The 16,526-nt window shown below is 39.7% G+C and overlaps 1 long non-coding RNA gene across 1 annotated transcript in view; it reads left to right on the forward strand.

Annotated features, from left to right (window-relative positions):
* The first annotated feature begins 221 nt into the window (after nt 1-221).
* Nucleotides 222-16,526, forward strand: part of LOC129864121 (uncharacterized) — a 48,035-nt gene continuing 31,730 nt past the window's right edge. The window contains exons 1-3 of the long non-coding RNA XR_008761058.1: nt 222-315; nt 1,534-1,717; nt 5,872-5,897. This is a non-coding gene — a long non-coding RNA (uncharacterized LOC129864121). The remainder of the gene's footprint in view (nt 316-1,533; nt 1,718-5,871; nt 5,898-16,526) is intronic.

A 16,526-nucleotide genomic window follows, 5' to 3' on the forward strand; every position in this document is an offset into this window, starting at 1 on the left:
TTTTCATAACAATCGGAAATCGGTATTTTTGGGCGCCGATTTGCCAATTTTTTAAAATTATTTAAAAAAAATATTATTATACCTTTATTTAACATAGGCAAGTCAGTTAAGAACACATTCTTATTTTCAATGATGGCCTAGGAACGGTGGGTTAACTGCCATGTTCAGTGGCAAAACGACAGATTTTCACCTTGTCAGCTCGGGGGATCTAATCTTGCAACCTTACAGTTAACTAGTCCAACGCAATAACGACCTGCCTCTCTCTCGTTGCACTCCACAAGGAGACTGCCTGTTACGCGAATGCAGTAAGCCAAGGTAAGTTGCTAGCTAGCATTAAACTTATCTTATATAAAACAATCAATCATAACCACTAGTTAACTACACATGGTTGATGATATTACTAGATACCGCGTTGCATATAATCTGACTGAGCATACAAGTATCTGATTGAGCGGTGGTAGGCAGAAGCAGGCGCGTAAACATTCATTCAAACAGCACTTTCGTGCGTTTTGCCAGCAGCTCTTCGTTGTGCGTCAAGCATTGCGCTGTTTATGACTTCAAGCCTATCAACTCCTGAGATGAGGCTGGTGTAACCGAAGTGAAATGGCTAGCTAGTTAGCGCGCGCAAATAGCGTTTCATTTCAAACAGTCACTCGCTCTGAGCATTCTAGTAGTTGTTCCCCTAGCTCTGCATGGGTAACGCTGCTTCGATGGTGGCTGTTGTGTTGCTGGTTCGAGCCCAGGGAGGAGCGAGGAGAGGGACGGAAGCTATACTGTTACACTTGCAATACTAAAGTGCCTATAAGAACATCCAATAGTCAAAGGTTAATGAAATACAAATGGTATAGAGGGAAATAGTCCTATAATTCCTATAATAACTACAACCTAAAACTTCTTACCTGGGAATATTGAAGACTCATGTTAAAAGAACAACCAGCTTTCATATGTTATCATGTTCTGAGCAAGGAACTGAAACGTTAGCTTTCTTACATAGCACATATTGCACTTTTACTTTCTTCTCCAACACTTTGTTTTTACATTATTTAAACCAAATTGAACATGTTTCATTATTTACTTGAGGCTAAATTGATTTTATTGATGTATTATCTTAAGTTAAAATAAGTGTTCATTCAATATTGTTGTAATTGTCATTATTACAAATAAAAAAATAAAAATAAATCAGCCGATTAATTGGTATCGGCTTGTTTGGTCCTCCAATAATCGGTATCGCCGTTGAAAAATCATAATCGGTTGACCTCTAGTACATACTACCTCAATTAGCCCTACTAACTGGTGCCTGTATATAGCCTCGCTACTGTTATAGCCTCGCCACTGTATATAGCCTCGCTACTGTTAATTTTCACTGTCCTGTTTACTGTTGTTTTTATTTCTTTACTTATCTATTGTTCACCTAATACCTATTTTTTACTTAAAAATTGCACTGTTGGTTAGAGCCTGTAAGTAATCATTTCACTGTATGGTATAAAGGTCTGTTGTATTCGGCGCACGTGACAAATAAACTTTGATTTGAAGTGCACTGCCCACAACCGCACGGCTCTCCAGAGGGTGGTGCAGTCTGCCCAACGCATCAACGGGAGCAAACTACCTGCCCTCCAGGACACCTACAGCACCCAATATCACAGGAAGGCCAAAACGATCATCAAGGACAACCACCCGAGCCACTGTCTGTTCTCCCCGCTATCATCTAGAAGGCGAGGTCAGTACAGGTGCATCAAAGCTGGGATCGAAAGACTGAAAAACAGGCTGACAAGGTAAAAATCTGTCGTTCTGCCGCTGAGCAAGGCAGTTAACCAACAGTTTCCCGGGCGCCGAAGACGTGGATGTCGATTAAGACAGCCCCCCGCACCTCTCTGACTCAGAGGGGTTGGGTTAAATGTGGAAAACACATTTCAGTTGACGACATTCAGTTCTACAACTGACTAGGTATCCCCCTTTCACATAACATGTGTATGTGACCAATACATTTTGATTTGATTTGAAACAAATAGACAATCACAGTATCAGTGAAAAATATCTAAATCCCAGTTTATGCTACAAAAGCAACTTCATAAGAGGTTTTAAAAATAGGTTATATTTGACCCAAAGTTCCATGACAAAGGCATTGTTGGCAGAATAGATGGATGCAGTTCAATGCATGATTAATATAATTCACCAATACATTTCTTAGTCCCACAAATATTGCTATCAGGTTGTAAATCACAGCTGGCCTTGTACATTGTTTGCTGCCTCCATTCAGGGTGCACTGTTTCAGTTTCAATGACTCAATATTCCGGACAAAAACGAACAAACTTAACTAATGCTGGGAATGTCAAAACAATCAAACTAGCAAGGGCAATGATCACAAGTCAGTCATAACGTGGCTAATAGACTAGCATATCTATTTATGTAGCAAGCTAAAATCACGCAGCCTAGCGTTAGCTAGAAAGCTGCTAGGAGGATGACATGTCATGCCATTGGAGGAGTGGGTAGGTGACTGACTTTTTCCCCTCAAATTATTTTTCTGTGGCTATAAACAGCTAGAGATGCAGGTGTCATTTGGTTAGCTAGCAAGAACTTGAACTATTGTTAGCATATCTCTTGTGTTTGCAAATTCACTCTGGCTATCTACTCCGATTTCAGAGCACTCTCGTGTGAGTGTGCTAGAGCGCAGAACAACTGATGAATTTACGAACGTGTAACACCCGCTGAATATTACCGGTGTCAGTAAACGTAGGCAAAAAAAGTAATAGTTAGTCAAGAACGCTCTAGATAGCATGTAAACAGCCTAACCAACTCTGCTATAGCGAGTAAAATGGTCAGAGTGAGGGGTTCTCTCATTTGTGTCTGGAAGTAGCTAGCTAGCAAGCTAGCCAACTTTAGCCAGTTAGCTTGGGTGCTTGGTTGGGACAAGCATGTATTTGCAGGCAAGCTGCAGAAGGAAGAGGAGGCTACAATCTTCATCGTTTAGCGGTGCAATTTTGACGGCCAACAAGCTAAAAACGCTTGAGAGGGTTTATTTAATGTTTCTTCGTTAGATTTTAGCTCATCTTGCTATGGCTAGCTTTAGTTGTCGATATTGTTGTTGTTGATTGGCATACCTGAGGGAGAGAGAGCCTACCTTTTCAGGGTTGTTTGATCAATAGGACTGTAAAGTTTCCAAATGTAAGAGGACTCATACATATTTGTAGGAATCCATTCAGGTGTATTTTGTGGCTTTTGGCGAATGCGTTCTAATGACCTAAAGTCTCACTGTTGCGACTGCCTGTAAACACACAGTAAGGTTCAAAGTGAATGATGCCAGGTCTGTGTGGCAAATTAATTGTTTGTATAAAGACCTAGCGTAAACTCACGTAAACTCGTACATCACCTTGGTCCGTACAATTGCCCTAATTTTAACGCCCCAAAAACGTAAAACTTCCAGATCAACTGTAATGTCAATACCATTGTAAAGCACAATTTCTCCCCTTTCCAAAAAAATCGATTACATGACTTAAACACTGCCCGTTTCTGCATAATTCAAGCAGGCAATGAGCCCCGTCGGGTCTTTTTAAAAATGGTGGGTGGGGAAGCGAAACAAATGCGTGGTAGTGGGAAGGACAGATGTCCTGTGGGAAAATTGCTTTTTTCACTCGATCTGTCCAACTTATCACCTTATCGCCTCTAAAATGTAAATAAAACACTATAAAGAGTTTATATAATGTGTCATTACATACCTATTTGAAGGTTTGTGTCGAATTTAAATCGTGTTTTTAGGGCGGTGCTAAAGTGATCTTAGAAGTAAACAGCGGCTTTGAGAATGATGATCGCATGCAATGATGACGAAAAAAATGACTAGGTATCCCCCCTTACCCCCGTCACTGTCCATTTCTTGTTTTTAAACGATGAGAGAAGTGCTACACCTGGTGGAGAGAGATTGTAAGACAGAAATAGTTGCTTTATGCGTGCTGTACGTTACGACATGACACGTCAAGATGTAACGGAGGATCAGTTTTTTCAACTTTTCTCCAATACTATAGAGCCATTACCATGTCGATCAACGCTTGAATAGAAACCTAGTTCACACCCCCAATTTTGAAGTCAACACAGTCGCTACAGTCCCATTAGTTTTCTTTGTAGCCTCGTTTGAAGGTCGCGGTTACGCACATTTGTACGGAATGGGGTCAGTTTACGTTACTGTAACTCGGATTGTCTATAGCACACCGGTCTGTGTAGACTCCAGTTCTGGACAATACAGATGTTTTTAATTCGGTTTTATTTTGATCTATTTAACCTTTATATTCTCCACTGTCTATTTCTTGTCCATACGTACAGCCACATTTCCACTTTAAATTGCTATAGAATATTCACAAACTCCTTAGTATACATAATTTCCCCACATTCTAAGAATTTATTAAAACGTGCAAATGACCATAACTAAGTGGTCACTGGTCAGAAAATGTTTTTAAAAAGTGTCATAACTTCCTGGGGGTGTATATAAACAGATTTTAATAACATTTCATGTAACTAAAATGCTGTCAGTTCCACTTTAAATGCAACAATTTTTCACACGCATAAGTTATTTTCAACGAGATGGATAAGAATGAAAAACACAGTTCCACTCACCAGATGATGATCAATTGAAACGTACTCTTGTTGAAAGTTATTGAAAAGAAGAGAAGCTAACAAATTGGCAACAACATCCTCTTTGATAACACCTGCTGCAGCCGCTGAAAACTAGCCGACAACAAAAGATAGCTAGCTAGACCATGGGAAAACGACTATTCGCTATTGCGCAGTGACCTGTTGACCTTCAGGCAGCCAGAAGTTCCCAGTTTTTGTAAAAACGGTCCAACCCATTAAGTCAAAATGTGATTGTTTTTTTTCCACTGTCACTCCAAAATATTACCCAAATACAGTTGAACGGCAGATGCCTTAATCTAGTTTCTGATGGTTTAGCCAATAGCCACAGATTTAAGCTAGCTTGATTTATCTCCCCAGAGACCAGCAAAGAAATTAAAAAAAATGTGTCTTCTGTGTTAACCCTTTCCTTTCCAACAAAAACTGAAGAGATTCAGAACATCATTGAAAATAATAATATAGTTATCATTATTATAATATAATTATAATCATTATTTTATCATTCCTTAGCCCTTGTCTGAAGGCATAGAACGCCCATTGCTCCCCACTGTGTTTGGGTTAGTAATAATTTGTAGAGTGGCTCTATTTTCCTTCAGCATGAATTTCTTCACAATTCTGTATGTCTAAAGAATCCATATGTTGTTCTGAAATATGAACACAGAAATACTGAACATTTTGAACTCTTTATATGCTGGTGATTTGACAAAATTACAATCACAGGTGGACTCCGATCAAGTTGTAGAAACCGATCAAGGATGATTAATGAAAACAGTATGCACCTGAGCTAAATTTCAAATCTCATTGCAAAGGGTCTGAATACTTATGTAAATGTGATATTTCCGGGATTTTTTATACATTGCAAATATTTCTAAAAACCTGTTTTTGCTTTGTCATGGTGTATTTTGTGTAGATTGAGGGGAAAATATATTTAATCAATTGTAGAATTTATTTTACCTTTATTTAACTAGGCAAGTCAGTTAAGAACAAATTCTTAGTTTCAATGACAGCGAGTTAACTGCCTTGTTCAGGGGTAGAACGACAGATTTGTACCTTGCCAGCTGCGGGGATTCGATCTTGCAACCTTTTGGTTACTAGTCCAATGCTCTAACCACTAGGCTACCTGTCGCCCCCTCCCCCCAAAAAAGGCTGTAACGTAACAAAATGTGGAAAAAGTCAAGGGTTCTGAATACTTTCTGAATGCACTGTATACTATTTTTTTCCCTCACCCTGCTCTGTACATTTTTCTGTTCACAGATCAATTTCAATGTAGCCGATCAGAGGTATGTCAATCTTCTTTTTGGTCTCTACTTTCAGTCACTATACAATGCTGCTAAGGTGAAAGAATGCAAATGCCCACACTGTATAGTGAAAGATTCTAAAGGACTATCATTACCTCTCTTCTGCATTTCATACATTTGTAAAGAAAATATTTCTGAATTATTTCCAGTAGATGGAGGTAATACGCTCCTCAAATCTAACAAGAGTCTTATCTATGGCATCCAGTATGACATGTATATAAATATGACGGATATTCACTCGTCACACATCCATCAAATGGGGATATTTCCATTAGAAACAAACTGAAACAAAGCACTATATCCTTGCAAGCGCTACAATTTGTATTGCACATACTTGTTTTGATCTATGGCCTTTCTTATACTGTAGCATGCTATCCAACTGAAACGGACAGTGTACATACAAAAGCTGTCACACAGTATCTACTGCCTTTTTGAGTGGCATAGCAAACAATTTAGCAGTTACAAACAACATGAACAGATGACAGCAGCCATACTACTGTACTACTGCAAGAAACATTGCACTATTACTTAGACAACATGTGGAGATTTTCTTTTTCCTCGCTTGGGTGCCCTTACCAATTGCTGCGTTCCCAACACAAGTCAGTTCTGGATGTGCCTGACATCAAGGAACATGTACCTCAGATGTAAAGATAGAGCGACAGTACAGAAGAGAGCATTGCAGTGGCCAGCTACCAGACCCTAATTAAAGGATATAAACCAGACTGTACTGCCTTGTATGAAGTGACTTCACATTGCCCAAGCATTTTCCCTCCCGAACAGAATACTGCATTGATCAGAGCAGTCAGGGGCTTGTTCATCATGGGTTGGTGTGGACAGAGGACATATTAGGTAATCAGCAACAAGACTCATTAAGTGGGAGGACCTTCAGGCACTGTGGATGTGACTATCTAATCAAACAAACTGACAGACAGACACGTTCAGATTGCACTATAGACATGCAACATGCTACTGTTATGCCACTACTGGGGATGACAAGGTGTATTGGCACTACCTTACAGACACACATAGAAATTGTGTCACCCCTGGACAAACAAATCTATGTTATACTACAGTATGTTCTATTGTATTTGCCCATGGAGTGTAGCTCCTTTTCCATTGTATGTTTTTTCAGTATTCATTATTCACAGTGCAAGGCCCCTAAAGTCCCCTTTCCTGTGGTGGGGACTTTACGACCCTTGCATTGTTGAATACTCGTACAGAATGTACAGTACGGAGGCACTTATCCCGCTTATACCACAATTGCCAAAGAAAACAACATGAAAGCACACATTTACCGGAATAAATACTTTTTCGTATATATTTTTATAAGCAAATCCATACTTTCTCATCTTTTGGTTGCCAGAGATGCGACCCAGTCGTTTGTTCGATTAGTTTGACGACACCCAGTCGTTTGTTATTTATGTTCCATTGTCATGCTCAGTGGCAACGTTCTTATCCCTTGACTGCTGCTAGCTAGACAACTAGCTATCACTTTTCAATACAGGTAAAAGTGCTTCAAGTCATAAAATAATCAAATAAAACTACTACCAAAGAAACAAAGACACGAGAAAAGAGAATGAAAAAATAGGTAATTAAAACGATACATTGAAATCATACAACAAGGATGTTATGATCAATAGTATCAAACAAGACACTTAGATCCCAAATAACTAGAATAAAGCATTCACAGGCATCAGTAGCCAACAGAAGGTCATTGCTGACTTTCAATAAAGCAGTTTCCGTGCTGTGAAGTGAGCGGAAGCCCACCAGTTGCTTGAAAACAAAACAAATCTAATATTGGTTAAAAAGGGAAGTTTAGAGAGAGGTCTATAATTATTCAGTGAGGGGTCTAGATCGAGCTTTTTACATTTTTACATTTTAGTCATTTAGCAGACGCTCTTATCCAGAGCGACTTACAGTAGAGTGCATACATTTTATTACATTTTTTACATTTCATTACATTTTACATACTGAGACAAGGATATCCCTACCGGCCTAACCCGGACGACGCTATGCCAATTGTGCGTCGCCCCACGGACCTCCCGGTTGTGGCCGGCTGTGACAGAGCCTGGGCGCGAACCCAGCCCAGCCTGGGCGCGAACCCAGAGACTCTGGTGGCGCAGCTAGCACTGCGATGCAGTGCCCTAGACCACTGCGCCACCCGGGAGGCCTCGCCACCCGGGGGGTCTTTTAGAGAGCGGTTGGACAAGAGCAGTTTTAAGATTTAAGAAGACAGGGTGCTATTTATAATAGACATAATGTTGGGCCCAACAGTGGGTATTACCTCTTTGAGTAGTCTAGTAGGGATCACGTCCAAGGGAAAGGAGGAGATCTTCATGTGAGCTACAGTATCAAGGAGGGACTCAAATGATATTTGCTCAAAGAAGCAAACGTAAGCAGCAGACATACTCAGAGTAGTTGCCTCAAGTGCCTCTCGACCAGAAATACTGGTATGGTGTCGGCTACTGTCAATCTGGATCTAATATTTTCTATATTTTCTCAAAAGAATAGTAAAAACTATTTGCAGAGATCAGGCGATGTTAACATGTCACTGTTACATGCAAACCACATCGACCACGTTGCATGTGCAAGCATTGTTATTCAATCATTTCACCCTTGCAAAAAAATTACACATGCATATTGTTCAATGATTTCACTCGCACCGCTCGCACGCATATACAAGTGACTGCATAGCCAGAACTTGGTTCTATTTGAGACGCTCCACCCACTGCAAGCATGTCCCCTCCTTATTGGATATCAGAAAGATACAAACTCACATGATGCTTAAAAGACAAATTATGAGAGATTAATTAAACATAACTAAAAACTAACTAGGTTTCCCTTTTTATCTGTGGATTAATCGTTGGAGTAGAGAAACACACGGTTTTGTATGACTCTGGGTCAACATTCAACAAAGAACCAGGTAAACAGAGGACCATTTGTGACTCACGACTTGGATTCCGTCTTATGTAGCAAAATTTGAATTTTTGTTTTTTTACATTGGATAAAAGAAGTAAACACTCATTGGATAAAAGTAAAGAGCTCCAAAATGGTCTATCATACATAGCATTGTTGAGGAACACTGGGAAAGTAATCTACTTTAAAAGTTGATACACTTGTAAACTTACTTTTGAGAAAATGGCCTTTGCATGTTACTGTACCTACTAGTGAGCTCTCCTTTGTCTACACCCATTCAGCATTGTTCACACCCTCTTAAGCAAGCCCTACCCATCTCTTTAAGGATTCACATGAGATAATGTGCTAAAGACTAAAAGGGGTAGTAGCCTATAATAAGGAAAAATTCCAGGTAAACAGAAAGTGTCCAGATAAAAAATATTTTAAATTAGATGACACTTACACTTGTCTAAATTGATGGTTCATGTGAAATAAATGCTATAACCTGCAGTGGTGGAAAAAGTACTAAATTGTCATACTTGAGTAAAAGTATAAATCATTTCAAACTCCTTATATTAAACCAGACGGCACAATTGTACTTAAAATAAATAGATTTTTTTTAATTGACGGATGACCAGGGGCACAATGTACTTGAGTATCAAAAGTAAAAAATATAAGGGCTTCCCGGGTGGGGCAGTGGTCTGTGCCACCAGAGACTCTGGGTTCGAGCCCAGGCTCTGTCGCAGCCGGCCGTGACCGGGAGGTCTCGCATCGTCCGGGTTAGGGAGGGTTTGGCCGGTAGGGATATCCTTGTCTCATCGCGCACTAGTGACTCCTGTGGTGGGCTGGGTGCAGTGCACGCTGACCAGGTCACTAGGTGTACGGTGTTTCATCCGAATCATTGGTGCGGCTGGCTTCCGGGTTGGATGTACGCTGTGTTAAGAAGCAGTGCCGCTTGGTTGGGTTGTGTTTCGGAGGACGCATGGCTCTCGACCTTTGTCTCTCCCGAGCACGTACGGGAGTTGTAGCGATGAGACAAGACAGTAACTACTAATAATTGGATACCATGAAATTGGGGGTAAAAAAGTACAAATATAAGCCATTTCAACTTCCTCATAACTTCCGCAAACCAGACTGTGCAATATTATTTTTAGGGGGCACACTCCATCCAACACTCAGACAATTTACAAATTAAGCATTTATCTTTAGTGAGTCTGCCAAATCAGAGGCAGTATGGATGACCAGTGATGTTCTATTGATAAGTGTTTGAATTGGACAACTTTCCTGTCAAAATTGAACAAGTATTTTTGGGTGTCAAGGAAAATGTATGAAAAAAAAAGTACCGTATTTTATTTACAAATGTAGTGAAGTTAAAGTTGCCAAAAATATAAAAAGTAAAGTAATGTAGATACCACAAAAACTGATTAAGTAAAAATACTTTAAAATATTGCTTAAGTACTTTACACCACTGCCCAAATGCCTTCGCACGAGTACATTAGCATACTTTATATACTGTTACACATGCACATAGTATTCCATACATAAGTTAAGGCCATGCAGTCTGAGTTGAAACCTGAGTCAGATGCACATGTACAGTACATGAACAGATGCATGTGACAAATATTTAAGTAGTGGACACTTTTGTGTGTGTTAGGAGAGAGTAATGTGAATAGAGACACTGAAGATAGTGCTGATGACTGGTCCTTCCAAACCACGCATGAACAAGGGAATCTATATTCGGAAAGCCTGCTTCTGTCCTGCCCTTGACTTTGGTGCAGGGCATGTGATGTCCATAGCCTCTTCGTCGCAAAACTCCCTGATCTTGTAAAAAATACAGGCAGACCATCTATGGGAGGAAGGATGTCAGCATTGCGCAGCAGCTGAAACCTGGTCCCAACAGTCTGAACGCTTCTTGGCGACAACACCAGGCTCCAGAGCATCGAAGCTGTAAAACAGGGAATAACAAAAAGTCAGAAGACATTACAACCCTGCACAACATCAATTCACCTCCCAAGTTTAGATAAGAATAACCTCATAGAAAGAAAATTATGTTTTACCTGAAGTGCTGGTACTGCTTGATCTGTGGCAGCGGCCTGAAGTACGGAGTCAGGTGTTGTTGCCAGCCATAGCTTTCCACCAGCACCGTACCATCCTCCAGTCCAACCAGCTGTGGGATGTTGACCCCTGTCACAGTGCTGTCCTTCACAACACCAGCAATCTCAGACAAAGTGTTCACTCTGGTTTTTATGAAGCGCTGCTTGAAGAGAACACAGCCCCAGTCAGGGGCAAACTTGGTGTGGCCTGTGATCAGGAAGTGAAGGTCCAGATTCTGGTGGAGCTTGTGCACGGTCCACCGGGCACAATACCAGAGCACAAACTTGTTCTTGTTTTGGCCACTGCAGTTATCACAATTCAGGTCCACACGTGTTTTCCCAACTCCGTAGGTGGTGAAGAAATGGTGCATGTAGTTGATGACTGCACTGCTGCCTTTGCTTGCTTGGGCCAGCTCTCTTTTTGATGACTGTATGACTGGTGGATTAGAGTCTGGCGTGTTCTACTGATTTAATGCTGAAAGACAAATTCCAGATACAAACATTCTAGAATTATTATACAATAGATGAGAAATGGCATTCTGAGATATCACTACTCACAGTTCATACAGGTAATGTTAGCTACTGTAGCTCGCCAGCCATCTAACATCAGCTGGCTATAAACAGCAAGCTTTAACTAGCAATACAAACCGGTTGTCATTGCTAGCTAATGTTAACCAATAAGTTCACTGTTAGCTTGCTAACATTAGGCTATAACTAGCAATGTGAAATGGCATTCTGAGAAAACATTGTTAACGTTACACATGCTTCATACACATAAGTTAATGTTAGCTAGCAAGTCAGCCATCTAACCTCAGCTAACATTAGCTAGTTAACAGCAAGCTTTAACATGGGATATTTTGCTTAGACATGTGACGTTAACATTAGCTAGCTAGCAAAAAAAATTAACTATAATCCCAATCCATAGAGTAACCTTACTAGCAATACAAACCGATTGTCATAGCAAGCTAAAGTTAACAAAATAACATTAGGTTAATTGTTAGTTAGCAAGGCAGCCATCGGACTCCAGCTGGCGTGCTAACAGCAAGCTTTAGCTTGCAAAGAAAACAACTTTCTGACAAAATTCGAAACGTATATTATCTGAATCCGTTGCTAGATTCTTACCTCTATACATGGACGAAAGCTTCACATTAAGTTCATTGTTAATTAGTTCATTGTTAGTTAGCCTAGTGGTTAATGCATTGGAGCAGTAAACGAAAGGTTACTGGATCAAATCCCCAAGCTGACAAGATAAAAGTCTGTCATTTTGCCCCTGAACAAGGCAGTTAACCCACTGTTCCCTGGTAGGCCGTCATTGTAAAGAATTTGTTCTTAACTGACTTGCCTAGTTAAATAAAGGTTACATTTTTAAAAAGCAAGCCAGCCATCGAACTCCAGCAAGCTTTAGCTTGTGATGAAAACAACCTTCTGACAAAATTAGAAACTTATAATATCTGAATCTGTAGCTAGATTCTTACCTGTATACATAGATGAAAGCTTCACGGCAGACTGCAACCCCTTTTATAAGACATCCTGTTCTGTTTTCGTTTAGTTTGCACAGCTTGTTTGGCCCGTTGTGTTCCACTGATTTCAAAACGTGTTAACTTTTTCCTACTGACCTTTGTAGATAGCACCTGATAAATTCAGGGCCGCAATGTTTTTGAGCGTAGTAGCAACATATCTGCAGTTCTCCATGGATAACATAATATCTTTAGAAAAACTGCAGTAGAAATGATTATTTACTCATTGCGAGCAGCTCATTTTATAGACACAAGACGCAACACCGCAGACCAATCCAAACTCATCTCTTGGCATGTCCAGCCTACCCATTATCTCAGCCAATCATGGCTAGCGGGAAGGTTGCTGACTTTTTCTGTGGCTAAACCAATTAGGCTTGTAATTTAACAATTTTATTCGTATTTACAGATGACATACAAGTTTGATATTGAGGCACATGAAAGTTCACATGTTCGAGAAGGCATTTCTGCCCCCCAAAAATATTTTTTTACTTTCAAAAGGCTCTGCTGTGAAATTGTGACTTGCGCCATATGCCTAGTTTCCTGAATCGGGTCACATATGCATGTCAGGTAAAATAACAACCCAATGTTCATCTCCCAGGACAAACTAGCTAGCAATAGCTAGCTAGCTAAATGTCCATGAATGTTTGTGTGTTAGTTCGCATTTGCCTCATTAACTGCACCATTGTAATTTCTCATTTGACCCTTCATTATCTCATAGAATACTTGAAGTTTGCAGGCAGGAATCCCATCCAAGTCCTGGTACCGATATTAGCATTTTTCGCACATCATGTTCAAATAATCAGAAAGTATCTAAAATGTATTGTGAAGCTCAACAAAGTCACTCATAGAGGATTTGAACATGATGCACGGAAAATGTTAATATAAGTACCATGACATTGTGGCATTTGTGGCACAAATCCCTTTAACAGATGCTTAATGATGGTAAAAAGTAAAGTTCATAATTGTTTTGAGAAGGGGAACTCTGTTGATGAGGCACACCTGTTCCTTATGTAATAGTAATGGCAGGTCAAACTCCTCTAGGACAGGGTTCTTATTAACACCATGACCATGGACCATACAATGTTGAATCAGGGCCTGTCGAGAGATTACACCACTAATATCCCATTGGACCAGTACCAAAGCAGCTCACAAATTCTAATCTTTTTTTTTCTCAATTTCACATTTTGGAGAGGTTTTTGTAAGCTGCTTTAGACTATTAGATTGAAATGCACTATCAACAAAAGAATGGATTGTTAGCCATCGATTGGACGTTTTCCATTGACCCACATGGTTTTGGAGATTTCGTCCAGGTCAGGGAACTGGATGATAGGGTAATAAAGAAATTGAAGGGTTAGCGGGAAGCTATTGAGGAGTCGTTTTGAAGTAATTCCAGGATAATATATTAATTGGTGATTGTGAAGGTCTTGAGTGTTACAGGAAAGACAAAATAAAGAAAACAATGAACACGTTTGAAGCAGTAGACCTAGGATATTTCCATTATTTATTCAAATTCTGCTTTGACCTATTTTAGACAGATTTTTTAAGGTATACAGTGCAATACAAATATAAATCATCAAAATAAGGTATTTGACATAATTCTCAAAACATTTTACACAACCATCTGGGTCAGACCATTGTATGGTTGTAATGTATGCAATAGCTACTGTATATAGTGCCGGTAGTGCTCCAGTCCTCCCTTTCATAATTAGCAACAGACAACATGGAAAGCATATTATGTTCCGTTGTGCGGTTACTGTAAGTAACCTAATTTATGTTCCTCTAAAGGCGTCAGCATGCTACAGTTCGGCTGGTGCCTAGCCGAACTCCATTAAAAGACATTCGCTTGAAAAACCTGAAAAAAACGGCAATACTACTGTTTGTCCATTTTGAGACGCAATAGCCAGTATGCACTTCCTTAAAATAGTCAGAATGAATCTACACTGAACAAAAATATAAACGCAACATGTAAATTGTTGGGCTCATGTTTCATAAGCTGAAATAAAAAATAATAGAAAAGTTATATACGCACAAAAAGCTTCTCTCAAATTTTGTGCACAAATTTGTTTACACCCTTATTAGTGAGCATTTCTCATTTGCCAATATAATCCATCCATCTGACAGGTGTGGCACATCAAGAACCTGATTAAACAGCATGATCATTACACAGGTGCACCTTGTGCTGGGGACAATAAAAGGTCACTTTAAAATGTGCAGTTCTGTCAAACAACACAATGCCACAGATGTCTCAAGTTTTCAGGGAGCATGCAATTGGCATGCTGACTGCAGGAATGTCCACCAGGGCTGTTGCCACAACTGTCATTAATTTAGCTGTTTTGGCCAAGGAGATCTTTACATATTTCTAAGATGTTTGGAGCAGTATTTCTCAATTTAAAAAATGTATAGGAAACATGTCATCTCTCTCTGAATGACAACAAAGACTTTACTGAAGAATCCCTATTGTTGACCAATCACCAATGAAGCGGCGTCGACTTCGGCTATCGACCTCGGCTTGCCTCAAGAAATTGTATTATTTCCAATAGCTATGTGTCCATCCAATTGGCGACAGATTTTCATCTGAATATTCTAAATTCTGCATGAATAAAATATGTGAATTTTCCCACCAGTGGTGTGTTTCCACCAAGCAGACTTATTGCGGATAAAAGTCAGTGCGTGATGACGTAGTACACACATAATGTACTTTTTCTCGTAAGTTTTCATGTACCGAATCTAAAGTTCAATGTGTTTCCATTGCATTTTCAACTCTACCAATAGTTTTTGGCACAAAAACTGTTGCGTTAAATTGTTAATGTGCCTACTCTGGTCTTGGCACGTGCACTCTAGCCAACAGTGGATAGTCTAGTCTACATGATGAGACTATTATGGTTAAGATTATTTGTATTTGTCAAATGGCAGTCAAGCATCGATCGTCATGTCACCAGAATAAGACCCTCAATATTTATTCGAAAGAAGCATCAAGATCACCGTGACCTTTCACCACCCTGTGAAGTTCATCATAACTTATTTCATTTGTAGCCTGATAAACTGCATGGTTTCTCCAAGTCAAAGTGGGAGAACTATACACCATATCGTCGCGTGACTCAGAGTTTTTACTTCGATTTGATGGTTATTATATCTATATTTGCAAATAAAGACGTTTTCACCACCATTTCTCACATAATACATTTTACAGATACAAAAAGATCCCACCATGTCGAACGAACAAATTTATCTGTCAGATTTATAAAATTGTACCGAAATGCCCTGTTTCCATCATAGCTGTCATGATTCGTTTTTAGACGGTACTTTACTCGCATAAAAACTGTGGATGGAAACGTGGTTAGAGACATTGATATTTTCATGCTTACTGAAACCTGGCTTAAGGCTGAGGATTTTAGTTCTCTAAATGAAACTACCCCTCCAGGCTTTTCTTATCTACAGAAATCCAGTATAAATGTAGCCCTGTGTCATGGGGTGAATGTTCCTCATTTGAGAGCATTATCTTTTGCTTGAACAAGAAACAGCCCACCTTGTATAGTGTAGTGTACCGCTCTCCTAAACCAAATAATTTCTTCATTGCAGAATTCTCTGACCTGCTATCTTTGGTTAAGCCTAAATATGAACGGGTTATCATTCTTGGAGATCTAAACATTCATGTACAGTATGTTACCCAAATAATGGACTTTCTTAACCTGTTAGAATCTTTTAACTTTGTGCTACATGCCACAGGGCCTACACACAACAAAGGCCATTCTCTTAATCTCATGCTGTCCTATTGTCTGAATATTGATCACTTGGAATCTATTGATATGCGTGTCTCTGGCCATCTCACAATTGTTTTTAAAATGCTTTCTCCTCCTCCTCCTAAACATTTGTCTGTCCCCACTCACTTTCGCATCATTAACTAACTTCACAACTGCTAGTAAATTTACACATGCTTTTTATCCTACTGAATCTGTTTGTCATCACACCGATGATTTGCTGAACAGTTTCAATGACAAATGTCAGGCTACTTTAGACTTGAAACCAATAATAAAGTGTCTGCCAGAGTCTCACCTTGGTTAAATAACCACACCCGTGCCTTTAAAGGTGAACTTAGAAAGGCTGAA

The sequence above is a fragment of the Salvelinus fontinalis genome, chromosome 10 (genome assembly GCF_029448725.1).
Source record: "Salvelinus fontinalis isolate EN_2023a chromosome 10, ASM2944872v1, whole genome shotgun sequence".
NCBI lineage: Eukaryota > Metazoa > Chordata > Actinopteri > Salmoniformes > Salmonidae > Salvelinus > Salvelinus fontinalis.